The 12,128-nt window shown below is 43.0% G+C and overlaps 1 protein-coding gene across 2 annotated transcripts in view; it reads left to right on the forward strand.

Moving 5' to 3' along the window:
* The window catches only part of ATP6V1C1 (ATPase H+ transporting V1 subunit C1), a 95,934-nt gene that overhangs the window by 36,329 nt on the left and 47,477 nt on the right, over nt 1-12,128 (forward strand). Inside the window, exon 1 of one of the 2 annotated variants that reach the window (XM_023225496.1) lies at nt 3,285-3,487. The exons of the other annotated variant lie outside the window; for it this stretch is intronic. The gene's annotated coding sequence lies outside the window, so the exon portion shown is untranslated. Of the gene's footprint in view, nt 1-3,284; nt 3,488-12,128 lie in introns of those variants that run through there. 2 annotated transcript variants of the gene reach the window in all.

Below are 12,128 nucleotides of genomic sequence, written 5' to 3' on the forward strand. Positions count from 1 at the left end.
TGGAGTGCAGTGGCCGGATCTCAGCTCACTGCAAGCTCTGCCTCCCGGGTTTATGCCATTCTCCAGCCTCAGCCTCCGGAGTAGCTGGGACTACAGGCGCCCGCCACCTCGCCCGGCTAGTTTTTTTGTATTTTTAGTAGAGACGGGGTTTCACCGTGTTAGCCAGGATGGTCTCGATCTCCTGACCTCGTGATCCGCCCGTCTCGGCCTCCCAAAGTGCTGGGATTACAGGCTTGAGCCACCGCGCCCGGCCTCCCAATGGTTCTTTTAGAGACAAAAATTATCTGTCATTTCATTTCTATAACAGTTGATATCTAACTGTCCTTTTTATAATTCAGAGTGAGAAGTTCCCTACCATGTTGGATAAATATTGTCCAGGTTCCATCGGCAAAAATGTGTTGTCCAAAATGCCCCTTTAGTTTTTAAAGATGAAACTCCATCCTTTGTTTTTTTTTTTTTTTTGAGACAGAGTCATGCTCTGTCACTCAGGCTGGAGGGCAGTGGCACTATCTTGGGCTCACTGCAGCCTCTGGCTCCCAGGCTCAAGCGATTCTCCTGCCTCAGCCTCCCAAGTAGCTGGGATTACAGGCGTGTGCCACCACACTCAGGTAATTTTTGTATTTTTAGTAGAGATGGGGTTTCACCATGTTGGTTAGGCAGGTATCAAACTCCTGGCCTCAAGTGATCTGCCCACCTCAGCCTCCCAAAGTGCTGGGATTACAAGTGTGAGCCACCATGCCTGGCTCTTTGCTTGGTTTTCAGTATACATGTATGTATGGAATAAAAAATAAATTTTTTCCCTTGAAAAAGTTGTAAGAAAAAAATAAATCTTCTTGTATGCATCTTAGGAGTGCTTTAAACTTAGATATTTCCAGATGAGTAGTGTTTAGATAGGTGGAAATGGAGGAAAAGGTGTGGCATGCCCATGGATATCTAGTATGCTTATATGCATAGTACAGTATTTAAAAAGTGAGTTGCTTCTCTGTAAAAACATACTACTTTACTATTAGAAACCACTGGAGAGCAATCATGCCCTGCTTATATTAAACATCTTTGCTAGATTCTTACTTGATTTTTTGAGATGGGGTCTTGCTTTGTTGCCCAGTCTGGAGCACATGGCGCAATTGTAGCTCACTGCAGCTTCAGACTCCCGGGCTCAAGGGGTCCTCCCATCTCAACCTCCCGAGTAGCTGGGACTATAGGCATGCACCACCATGCCCAGCTATGCTTGCTAAATTTTTAAGTGAGATACATTAAACTTCATAAAAATTAGAGCTAACATTTATTGAGCCCTCTGTTATACTGCCTCCCAAGTATGACATGGTAATTGAAACACTGGAGCCCAGGCATGATGGCTCACCCCTGTAATCCCAGCACTTTGGGAGGCCCAAGTGGGCAGATTACTCGATCTCAGGACTTGGAGACCAGCTTGGCCAACATGGGAAAAACCTGTCTCTACTAAAAATACAAAAATTAGTTGGGTGTGGTGGTGCACGCCTGTAGTCCTAGCTACTCAGGAGGGCGAGGCACAAGAATCACTTGAACCCGGGAGGTGGAGGTTGCAGTAAGCTGAGATTGCACCACTGCTCTCCAACCTGGGCGACAAAGCAAGACTCCATCTCAAAAAAACCCTGAAACTAAAAAAAAAACCCAAAAACACTGTAAAGTGCTGCGAGGTATAGTTCAGTTTAGAAACTAAGAATCCAAGACAAATCCCAGCACTTTGGGAGGCCGAGGCGGGTGGATCACGAGGTCAGGAGATCGAGACCATCCCGGCTAACACGGTGAAACCCCGTCTCTACTAAAAATACAAAAAAAAAAAATAGCCAGGCGTGGTGGCGGGCACCTGTAGTCCCAGCTACTCAGGAGGCTGAGGCAGGAGAATGGCGTGAACATGGGAGGTGGAGCTTGCAGTGAGTCGAGATCGTGCCACTGCACTCCAGCCTGGGCAAAAGAACGAGACTCCGTCTCAAACAAAAAAACAAAACAAAACAAAAAAATCCAAGACAAAAAGTCTGCTTCAGGACCACACACAAGCACGAACAAATCAAGATAGTTCAAGCATATACCTAAAAAAAAAAAAAATTGCCTTTAGGCTCATTTTGTGATGGCAGATAAAAGCCTCTGGAATTCTGACAAGTTTGTGAAGCCATGTTACAGAACTGGTTATTGTAATTGCGTGAACTTCATCCAAAATTGGTGAAAGCATCAGGTTGGGGATAGTCTGGTGGTTGTTACTTTCTGTCCGACCTAATACTGAGGCTCTAAGAAATTCTGTGGTGAATTTCTGCAGGGGGACACAGCAGAAAAGGTATAAGATAGGTCAGAAAACCTGGGTCCTATAATATATAGCAATAGTGACGACCATTTACTGGTTGTTTCCTATGTACCAGGCACTGTGCTAACCGCATGCTTCATTTAATCCTTACAATACCTCTGTAAGTTATTTACTATTACCACCACTTTGCAGGTGAATAGGCTGAAGTTCAGAGGTGTAAGGTCACACAACTAGTAAGTAGGAGAGCCTGGATTCAACACCTGGTGTCTATTCCCTTGTGCTAAACAGCACCGTGCCCTCTGATTCTTCACTTTCCACATCTGTGGATCTAAAAGGATTAAATTAGAAAATCTCAAAATTTCTACTGCTTCTAAAACTCTGTGTTCTAAATTACATTACTATCTTCCAAAGCTAATGAAATATGCAGGGTTCCGAGGAGCTTGATACCTATTTTTCTCCAAAGGACATGATTTCCCCTGTCTACGCCTCTGTCCTAAAACCTCCTTTGGTTTCCCACTATCTAACGTGGTTTCAACTATTTATGAGGAGCTTTCGTGGCAAGGAGTGATTCTTCCCAGTAGGCAATCCTAAGAATGAGCGCAGTGCTTGGCGCACAATAAATGCTCCATAGACTATTTATGAAATTAAGTCTAAGTGGACTTCAAGGAAAATGTGAATCTGCTGAAATGAACTACTAGCCAGGATATTAGGAAGAAAACCAGGCTGACGAAGAAAACCGCAAGTGGAGAAGCCCTTTTTGGGGGCTGGAGACAATTTCTGACCCGCAGAAACCTGAAGTGGAGTGCCGTTAGGCATGGTGGCAGTGACGTTTAGAGGTGGCGGACAAAACGCCGCCTGCGACACTGGAAGAAGCGAAAAACCCCACCCATCCTGGAACAACCGCAACCAGCCCCGACGCTGGGGTCCCCTTGCCGCCCTGTAGCCTCCTAGTCCCGCCCCTCTCCCAACGCCCGGCAGTGGCAGCGGCTGCGGCTGCGCAATGGCGCGCGCGTAGGCGGAGCGGCGCGCGCCGCCGTCAGCTGACTGCTGGGCTGGCACGTGACTTGTTCTGTGGGCGCTGGGGTAGAGGAAGCCTTGAGGCCGGAGCTTAGGTCGGGAGGGGATGGAGCGCTGAGCCGATAGCGTCCGCCAGGCCGCCCGCCTCCGTACCTGTTACTGCTGTTACTTCCTCGTTTGACACCTTCCTGGGTCAGTGAGCGATGGCTCTCCCCGGATGGGGAGTCCTGGTCAGGCCGAAGCTTGCGCTGCGGTCGCCGTCTGGGAAGGACGGGGGTGGGTGCGGGGGCAGTGACCGTGGCGTTGGGGCTGGAGCTGGCTGGGTGGCTGTGTCTGCTTTCTCGGCGCCAATTCACCGTCTGGGGCCTAGGTTCCATCTCTGAGGAAGAGAAGGAGGGAAAAAGAGAAAGCTCTCGTGGGTAGTTAATGACAGGCGGAAAGGAGAGATACAGCGATCTGGCACCTTTCTTCTTGGGTAGGAATGCACGCCGCCTGATTGAGGGGGATGAAGTGACAGGTCCAAGTGAGGCTATGGAGTGGTGTGTGTGAGGTCACAGCTAGCTCAAGTGCCTTCACTGGGTGTGTGTGCGCGGGTGTCGGGGGATCGGGGGTGGTGGGATGACAGTTTAAAGGCCTAGTAGCCCCTCACTGCAGGCAGGGAGCTCACAGAGTAACCAAGGTCCCTCTAGGAATGGGAAAGAAGAGGAATCCAGAGAACCCCACTATTTTTTAGTAGAATGTGGGAGGGTAGGCAAAAAAGCAAAACAAAACCCTAGAAGATAACTTGGTGAGAGTCACGTAAGGCATATTGAATCACTTGAGAAACAGGAGTATGGGGGAAGCTAGTACTCTTTTCAGATGAAAGTTCTGGTATGTTAGGGAAAAATCACGTGCTTCAGTGAGAGCCCAATACTTAGCACCTCTCTGGGAATGGAGCGGTGGGATGTAAACCGTCTATCCTTAGGAGTTCGCACTAATGTTAGAGAGAAAAGTCACACACAGGACACGTTAAAATACGATGCAGTTTATATATAATTACCAAAAAGAGAATGCGAAGTGCTTAGAAAGTGTGGAGCAACGACAAGTGGTTAGAAAGTGTGGAGCAACGACACGTGTAAACTGGCACTATGGGAAAATATTCTGGAGGAAAGAAAACTTGAGCCTTGGCAAGCCCTTAGGATTTGAACAGGTTGAGAGAAATGGGAGTAATTTTACAGACGGGGAAAGCCACAGTATTTGAAAGCCTGAAGATGGGGATAGGGAATGCTTCTTGGGGAGTCAGAAGTCTAGCTTTTATAGTGGATTGCACTGTGGAGAAGTGGGAAAGAAAGTTGGGAGTCAGGTAACGAGGACTTTTGAATGGTAGTCATTTACTTATTCATGCAAATAATGTGTATTGAATACATGCTATATGCAGGTACAGTGCTGATGGTAGGGTTTAGAAAATTGTCTTTATAGAGCTTACAGGCAAGCATAGGGGATGGGTTTTAAAAATCAAGCAAGCGTGAAATGTGCTTTGAAGGAATAGCAGTGGTATGAAAGAGTGTACTAGGGGCATTTGTATTATGGAAGATTTAAAAAAAGGCATTGCTAAGAATATGACTTTTTAAAAATTAAAACAGTTTTATTTATTTTCTTCATACCCTCGCCCTCTGAGACTTTTGACCTGAGATCTGAAAAGCGACTGAAAAAGGAATGTGAAGGTGTGAATGAAAAGAACATTCCAGGCCTGGCAGGGTGGCTCATGACTGTAATCCCAACATTTTGGGAGGCTGAGGTGGGAGGATTGCTTGAGGCCAGGAGTTCAGGACCAGCCTCGGTAACATAGTGAGACCTCCGTCTCTACAAAATATAAAACCTAGCTGCTCAGAAGGCTGAGGCAAGAGGATCATTTGAGCCCAGTAGTTCGAGGCTGCAGTGAGCTATGATCATGCCACTGCACTCCCTCCTGGGAAACAGAGCTAGACCCTGTCTGTGAAAAACGAAAAAGGAACATTTCAGGCTGAAGCAACAGCGTATGTCAAAGCCCTGAAATGTGAAGAGGAAAAAAGCTTTTCAGCGTTTTTGAAAGGCTAGCGTGGCTGACACGGGGAGGGAGAGAGGCAGGTGGAGAAAGCTGGGGTCAGGCCAAGCCGAGCTTTTATTCTAAAAACAGAGGGAAGCCAGTGAAGATTACAGGCAGTGGATTGAGACAGGTTGTGGCTTTTTTTGGGGAATAATGGAGGGTGGCAAAAGTGAATGAGGGGAGACCCGCTCAGGGAAACATTGTTGTAATCCACTGCAGGATACCTTCTCTCTCCACTGAGGACTTATGGAGAACGTTTACCTGTACTCACTTTTCGAGGGTTCAGGAGTTGGGGAAGGGAAAGAATGATTAGATTCTATCTGCACCCTTCACAGGGTAGTTGTAACTACCCTCGAGGCAGTCCTGAAGTACATATCGGAGGCTCTTTTGCAAAAATTTGTTTTGGCTTTTCAAATTTATCGTTTTGTAAGGTCATCTATTTCAGAGTATCTTTTATTGAAATATAGTTAGTTACAGGGAGGGATCACTTTCATGTCTATTTTGTTCTCACAGTTCTTTGACAGACAGTGAATGAAAATGCTATTCTTTATATAGATGGGAACCTGGAACTAGAAACAGGTAAAGTGATTTGGCTGAGTCTGGAGTAACTGCCACAGTTTCTGACTGCTGATGTATTCCTGCTGATTACCTACGCAGAACTAACCACAGTCACATCTAGAGAAAAGAGCGTTTTTTTTTTTGAAGTGCACAGTAGTCTTTGATTCAGCATTTTTTTTTTTTTTTTTGGCGAACTTCTCCCTGAAGATTCAGCACTGTTGATGAACTTTTTCTAGTAGAACAGCTTCAAAGAAATTGGCAGTGGTGGGCTGTGTCTTATCTGTAATCTTGGGTAGAGCTGTTCAATTTACAGTTCATCTGGAGGAGACAATGAACAACGAGGTGAACTGAAAGTGCTCAGGTTGTCAATCACAGCTCTTTGGCAACAAGTGAGTCTCAAATTATGCTGAAGAGTGAGTCTCAGGGTTCTGTCTCATAAGTCCTGGATCTTTTTCTCTTTTGGTATACCTTGCAGGGACTAGATAAAATCTAAAGAAACAGTACTCAGGATCTAACTGAATGTTGAGAACTAGATAGTGTAATTCAGCTTTTAAAACTTGGCACTGGCCGGGCGCGGTGGCTCAAGCCTGTAATCCTAGCACTTCGGGAGGCCGAGACGGACGGATCTCGAGGTCAGGAGATCGAGACCGTCCTGGCTAACACAGTGAAACCCCATCTCTACTAAAAAATACAAAAAACTAGCCGGGCGAGGTGGCGGGCGCCTGTAGTCCCAGCTACTCGGAGGCTGAGGCAGGAGAATGGCGGGAACCCGGGAGGCGGAGCTTGCAGTGAGCTGAGATCCGGCCACTGCACTCCAGCCTGCGCGACAGAGCGAGACTCCGCCTCAAAAAAAAAAAAAAAAAAAAAAAACTTGGCACAAAATACTCATTTTTATTTTTTTGGTATATTGGTCTTAGAAGCCTCATGTACATTAGTTTTTGCAACCTAAAAAGAAACTTTAGGGCTTCAAAAATCTGATTTTGTGATTATTTCCACAACTCATGAGATAATACCATTGGCCAACTGGAATGCCAAAGTAAACCTTTGCCAAAGGTCTCCATGTAGTTTACCCATCCCTAAGCAATAATTCTTCTTTTGAACTTGATTCTGCTTAGGAGTACTACAGTTTTGACTGAGTACCTCCTACTTACAATTTTGCTCTTGTACATATTTGAATCTGTCTACAGGTTACATCTTTTTCACTCTTTGGATGTGGAATTATATATCATTTTATTTATAAATTAATTCATGTTAGATTTCCATTTTTCATCAATTTTTTAAGACAGACATAGTATAAACATTAGCATAGTGCCCTTGGGAAGCTTAGGCAATGAACCAAGGCAATCTAAAATTTCCTATTGACATGAGTGATTCTTGGAACTAGAAATTTCAAACTATATTCTTGATGCTGAAACAGAATTTTTTTCCAGCGGTACATCTACTTCTAACATTATACCATGTGCAAATGTGCTATGCATTTATTGAGTTAAAAAAATGAGCCAGGTAGGCAGTGGAGGAGAGGTGCTTTGGTTACTATGCATTTATTGAGTTAAAAAATAAGCCAGGTAGGCAGTGGAGGAGAAGTGCTTTGGTTACATCAGGGGATGAAAGTATTAACTGTATATCTAAAATGTGGGGGATATGTGTGTGTCTGTGTGAGTGTGTGTATTTGAAAATGCTAGGTAAGTGGTGTTTTATAGAAAGGGATCAATGTATCTTCTAAGGTATTTTAAGCAGACTATCAATGAATAGGAAGTTATAAATTAAGGCATGTTAACAGGTGGTTTAACTTTACCATGAAAGGTTTTCCTTTTGAATCAGCCCATAGTTTAGTGTTTCTGTGTGGGTGCTATTGGCAGTTTGGAGGTCTGTTTCGCCCCTCCCACTAAATGCTGATTAGCGATCTCCACACTGGGACAACCCAAAATGCTCCCATATATTTCCAAACTCCTCCTGGAGGAGAGAGGCACCATTTGGTTGCAAAACATGCATGTGGTGTCATTGTTTATTTGTTGGACAACTATTAAGACGTTGAGGATACAGATGTTAAAAGTAATATTTTAATAAACTGCATATAATGGAATTCAAGTAATTTAAAATCCAGTTTTTGATGTTTTAATGTAACTCCTTTAGTATAAAATTACTGAAACTATATCCTAATATTTATTTGAGGCACTTGTCTTTCGTAAAACTGCATGAATAACTCAAATAGAGTCCCCTCAATCTCAATAAAATGTAGTCACTAACTGACTTTGGGCAACTAATTTTACCAGCTGTTCCCTCGTTTGCAGGTAGGGGTGGTGATAACATCTCTTTTGAAGGAATTAAGTACAAAATTGCTTTAGTAGATGGAAGTGCTTATCACTGGGCACAACACATGGTACATATTCAGTGATTGTTGTTACCTGTAAACAGAATCTCAACCTTACTTAGAGTCATGAATTGGAGAAAACTAACTTATCTTAAAGTCTTTAAGTTGGTGAATTTCATGCCAAAATACATTGTATTAGGGATATCAGCACCTTCTAGCAGAATGTGGTACCGTACTCCAGTCACTATTAAATTACCGGCCCTGAAGAAAAGGGAAGTCATGTTTTGCGAGCCATGAGTGTAGATTCAGGGAATCCCCTGGCATGGAAGGAATTATTTGCCCTCTGGGTCACTGCTGAGTTGCCTGTGCAGAGGAGGAGTCTCTAGAAGCTGAGAAGGTTTTGGTGATTACTTGCAGTAATGGGTGTACGACAGGGCCCTCCTGGCCACGTCTGCCAATTCAGCAGCTTTACTAGAAGTTACTAGAAATTTTTCCAGCATTGTATTGTGTATGTGTTACATCCGCAACCCCACTCCACGATGTCACAATGTGTTTCCAGTTTTTATGATAGGCATCTGTGTGAAAGTAAGGCTTTGCTTTTACAGATTGCTTTCTAGGCAAATGTGGAATAAAAAAAATTGTAGTTGTTGATAAAATGTATCTAATAAAGATTAAATTGTCTTTCATATTTAAGTATACTTATGGCAATAAATTATGGTAGACTTAATAGGATTATAGAGCATTTATAAGTATTGTTTCCATTGAAAATAAAGCATGGAATATTTAAGATTTATTTAAGAACGGCGGGGCCGGGCATGGTGGCTCACGCCTGTAATCCCAGTGCTTTGGGGGGCAAAGGCGGACAGATCCCTTGAGGTCAGGAGTTCAAGAGCAGCCTGGCCAACATGGCGAAACTCCATCTCTACTGAAAATACAAAAAATAGTTGGGCATGGTGGCTCGTGCCTGTAATCCCAGCTACTCAGGAAGCTGAGGCAGGAGAATTGCTTAAACCCAGGAGGCAGAAGTTGCAGTGAGCCGAGATTGCGCCAGTGGCACTCCAACCTGGGCAACAGAGTGAGAGACTGTCTCAAAAAAACAAAAAAACAAAAAAAAAACCCACATATATTCTGACAGTTTAAACATCTCATTTCGTATGAATCGTGGAAGTATTTCTCGAAAGGTAAAAATCTCCCTTTTAGTTACTGAAAATGTTTAAACAAATTATGCGCAAGCCCCTCCCACAATCCCATTAAGATGCTTCTGTTTTGAAGGATAGAATTTTTACGTTCAAAGAGGAAATAGTTATTTTTACTTTTTATTTGTATGGTGTTAGTGATTTCTAGGGTAGGATGTGGCAACTTTTTACCTGAGTGTATTGTGGTAAGTGTTTCCCATAGATCAGTTCTGTTAAAAGTTGATGTGCATATTTAGAAGGCTAAATGATACTTCACTGATAGCTGAGGTATGCCTTCTTGTGCTTCTTACAATAAGCTGCTTTAGTAAACTTGGTATTTTCAAGTATTGAAAAGGAAGTTGTTTTGCATGGAGACTACCTTCTAGGCTTAATTTATTGTGAAATTTAATTTACCGTGAAAGGTGATTGCATTTCAGAGACCACGGTTTGGTTGTCTTGAAAGCATTAAAATCAGTTAAGTGTCGGAGCGCTTAGTGGAGTGCGGTACTGTTTTCTGCGGTTGCCCCTATCTTGGGTCAATCCCATACCTTCCATTCACAGAAGCAGTGCCAGCAGCTGTCTTGTTCAGGCTTATAACCCACCCCCCACCACACACACACCTTTTGTGTTGTAATCGTTGTTGTTTTGTTGTCTTTGTATGCAAATCAATTGTGGTAGGAAAATAATCCATAGCCTTCAAACTCTCAGAAGTGGGAGATAAAATAAATGAAATTAATAGTCCCAGAGCTTTGGATCCAGGTTTTTTTGTTTTTTGTTTTTTCCCTTTCCTCACACATTTTTCCCTTCCATGTTGAAAAATAATTGTTACTTTTTTTTTTTAAGCAGCACACCTATTGCAGTCAGACAAAATAGAAGTGCCTACAGAATTGACTAGTGTTTCCCTTTTACCTGCCTGTATCTTCAGTGTTTTTTTCTGTCTTGACATCTGTATGAAGTCTTCCTCCCACCCTCCCTGCACACACACAGACCTGCCTACTCGTAAGACCTGCCACTCTCTCCCACCACCAGTTGTAAGCTCCATGAGGACAGGTTCTACATTTTATTTGTTTTGTTTCTCAGAGCCTGCTACACTTTTGGGAACTTAAGCACCCAAAATATTTTGTGAGATGAATAAGAGCTTAAATTGAGAACAGTTACAGTCAGATGAGATGTGTGACAAAATATAAAATAGATGTCTGCCTAATGCTGTTAATGACATGAGTGTAAGTAGACATGTGGGAGAAGTAGTGGAATTATAGTAACAGGTTTCATGCATGGATGGACTTAGTTGGGAAAATCATTTTGTGAAGGGAGGCTTGGGTTGGCTTAAACTGGAAAAGAGAAGTTTGTTTTGTGCGAAACGAGCAAAGGCAGAGTAGGAAAGAGAAAGGAGACCTGGGGTCAAGATGGATAAAGAGAACTCAGGAGGAATGCGAGGATAAGGCAGAAAAACTCAGACAGGGACACTAGTAGTGATGACAGTGAAGACTGGCAGATTTGAGTTTTGTTTCCAAGAAAGAAGCAGGAGTAGGGGTGTATGTTTTTGTGAGTTGTTCAGCCTTCTGTCCATAGCCTTCAAGAGTATTGCCATTTCTTGTAACAGTAAATATACTGTATAATCATAGAAATGCCTGTTTTGTTACAATGGTTCTGAAATTTGGGTGAATTACCTGAGGGACTTAAAATAGAAAAAAAGAATCCTGGGCCTCACCTAGTATAGGTTCAGGTAATGAGTATAGGAGCAGAAGAGGATCCTGGATATTGTAATCCAGTCCTCTCATTTTACAAGTGAAGACTTTTATGCAGATAATTATATGCAGAACTGGGATTAGATTTTGAGTCTTCATATCCTCAGCGCAGTGCTCTGGCGATTACATTGTGCTTCCTGAAATTGACATTTGGGTTTCCTTTGGCTATGATTCCCAGTGAGGTAAAAGGACCATTTACCAACTTTGATCACATCTTCAGACGTAGCTGCAATTAACCACATTTGCCCTTCTCTTTTGTATGAACTCCAGGACTGTTTGTTATAATGCCATTTAATGGTCTCTAAACTTTTCAGTGTTTTCAATTATGAGGATACTAACCTAATAAAGATGTGGTGGGGCATTTTTGTGTGTGTGTTTACATGTAATAATTTATTATTAAAGAATTAGGAAAAAGAAATATACAGAAAGGATGAAAACAAATGTTCATAATCATTCCCAAGAGGTAATTGTTAACAGTTTGTTTTTTTTTTATAATTTAATGTTTATACCTATGCATATCCTTATTTCGTTTCTTAAGATGGGCATAGCTAGGTCAAAGGATATGCACATTTTGTGTGTTTTGATAAATATTTCCAAATTGTGTTCCAGAAATTGTCCATCTTTTGTTTCTCTTTTAGACAGAGTCTCTCTCTGTCACCCAGGCTGGAGTGCAGAGGTGTGATCTTGGCTCACTGCAACCTCCGCCTCCTGGGTTCAAGTGATTCTCCTGCCTCAGTCTCCCAAGTAGCTGAGATTACAGACGTGTGCCACCACATCTGGCTAGTGTTTGTATTTAGTAGAGATGGAGGATTTCACCCTGTTGCCCAGGCTGGTCTTGAATTTCTGTCCTCAGATGATCCACCCACCTCAGCCTCCCAAAGTGTTGGGATTACAGGCGTGAGCCACTGGGCCCAGCCCATCTGTTGTTTCTCATCTGCAGAATTTTCTTTTTTTTTTTTTTTTTTTTTTTTTTTTG

The sequence above is a fragment of the Piliocolobus tephrosceles genome, chromosome 7 (genome assembly GCF_002776525.5).
Source record: "Piliocolobus tephrosceles isolate RC106 chromosome 7, ASM277652v3, whole genome shotgun sequence".
Lineage (NCBI taxonomy): Eukaryota > Metazoa > Chordata > Mammalia > Primates > Cercopithecidae > Piliocolobus > Piliocolobus tephrosceles.